Raw genomic sequence first — 2,120 nt, 5'->3', positions numbered from 1 at the left:
GCCTACAGTGGTGGTGTAGTGACCTCTGGGCCATTAGGTGCCTACAGTGGTGGTGTAGTGTCATTGTCTGTCCTCTTTCTTTGGGGAGGAAAACCAGGCAGGACAGGTATGGATGGATCAGGGATTTTATGATTTCCTCTAAAGAGAGAGGGGGAGGAGAGAAGTGAGAAAGGGAGAGAGGGAAAGGAAGCAGTAGAAAGGGGGAGACAGAGAGGTAAATGGAGTGAAGGAGAGAAGCGGCCAGATGTGATTGTTCTAGTCAGTATGATATAGAGGACAGGGAACCAGGGAGTTAACGACCTGTTGGGGGGGGGGGGGGGGGGGGGATAGAGCTGGAGGGTGAGAGATGTACATGGTTTGCTGGTAAAATAAATAACGTTGATCGAAGCAAAACTGTAAATCAGAAATCCTTAATCAACCCCCCCCCCCCCCCCCAGGTGCAGCTTCACCAGAAGATCTTCCATAACTACAACCTGAAGGTCCAGCCAGCCAAACACTGGGAGAAGAAAGTCCAGGTCCGAGTGATGTTGGCCCTCTCCCGGCTTGTCAGCCTGGTACAACACACACATACGCTGAGTACACAAAACATTAAGAACACCTGCTCTGACCAGATTTATCCAGCTGAAAGCTATGATCCCTTATTGATGTCACTTGTTAAATCCACTTCAATCAGTGTAGATGAAGGGGAGGAGACAGGTTAAAGAAGGATTCTTAAGCCTTGAGACATAGATTGTGTATGTGTGCCATTCAGAGGGTGAATGGGGGGAGGGTGTTCCTAATGTTTGGTATACTCAGTGTATAAACATACACACGGCAAAGCACTCATAAACACACACACTTGTGCACGCATATATTAACACACCCACTGCCTCCTTCCCTTGGCACTGCCAGCCAGCCTTGTCTCAGCGACTTCGAGCCTCCAATCATGCATGGCTAATTAAGCTTTCCTAGGACAGGATTGAGTATAGCAGGCTGCCATATACAAGAAGATTCACCCCCAACCTCAGTCTAATGTCTATCTCTGGGCTGAATGAGACTCGCCCCCAGTCTAATGTCTATCTCTCTGGGCAGAACGAGAAGAACGAGGCGATGACAACCAACGGTGCTCATGAATATGGTGAGCGTCAAACATTTATCTTCATCACCTCTCCTCTAAGCTTCCCTCTCTTCTCATCTCCACGTTCCCCCTATCTCTTTTCAAAATGAAATTATTTATTTCTGGATCTCTCCCGCGTGCAGCCTCGCTCTTCTCACGTTTCGCCCGGCTTTTCTTCCCTTGGTCTGCAGTGCAAATTGTTATTGGAGAAGGCCTGAGTGTGTGTGACAGTGCAGTGTCTTTGTAAATGAGACCGCCACAGCAGCGTTAGAAATGACAGCAACATCAGAGAACTGTAATAATGATTTCATCTGTCTGTTCCCAGTCTGTCCTTTCTCTTTTATCTCCTCCTCGTTTCGCGACTTAATCTCTCTCTCTCCCCCCTCCATCCCTCCCTCCCTCTTTCTCTAGGCGTGGACAGACTACAGGCTATCATGGAATTCAGAAGATTAGAATAATATAGAAGTCCTCAGGATTCCTCCCAACAAGGTGTGGCAGACCCCTGTCCCGCTCCGAAATAGAACAGCATAGAACACGACCAAGAGTTTAGAATAGCATAGAACACGACCAAGAGTTTAGAATAGCATAGAACACGACCAAGAGTTTAGAATAGCATAGAACACCATCCCTGTTCCACGACCAACAGTTTTTCCTGACTATGTGACACTGAACTAGAAAAACTCTGCACTCCTTAGATGTCCCTAAAACTGGGGCATTGCGGAACGGGAGGTAACCGCACTGTCCCGTTCCTCCTTATCCCTTTTCCCTCAGTGCTGAGGATTCAAATCACGTTCCACGCATGTGTTTCTGTACATCTACTTCAACCCTCCCTTCACATTTCTCACTGTCAATCGTGAATGATAATTCTTAACAAGTATTTTGTGGAGTGGTTGAAAAACAAGTTTTGACTCCAAGCTAAGTGTATGTAAACTTCTGACTTCAACTGTATATTAGCATGAACGTGACATCAGTCAAAACAGGACACGGTATCAAGAACAAGGTAAAACTTTCTGAAACGAGACAC

The 2,120-nt window shown here is 46.7% G+C and overlaps 1 long non-coding RNA gene across 2 annotated transcripts; it reads left to right on the top strand.

The window, feature by feature from the left end:
* Positions 1–437: 437 nt before the first annotated feature.
* Positions 438–1,601, top strand: LOC115198351 (uncharacterized). 2 transcript variants are annotated; one of them, XR_003879216.1, is made up of 3 exons: positions 438–515; positions 1,072–1,117; positions 1,508–1,601. It is a non-coding gene; the product is annotated as an uncharacterized LOC115198351 (long non-coding RNA). The 2 variants fall into 2 exon arrangements; XR_003879217.1 differs by having other exon boundaries at positions 467–554.
* The last annotated feature ends 519 nt before the right edge of the window (positions 1,602–2,120 follow it).

This window comes from Salmo trutta, chromosome 8 (genome assembly GCF_901001165.1).
Source record: "Salmo trutta chromosome 8, fSalTru1.1, whole genome shotgun sequence".
Taxonomy (NCBI): Eukaryota; Metazoa; Chordata; class Actinopteri; order Salmoniformes; family Salmonidae; genus Salmo; species Salmo trutta.
The sequence above is the reverse complement of the archived record's forward strand: the minus strand, read 5'-3'. Positions and strand labels throughout refer to the sequence as shown.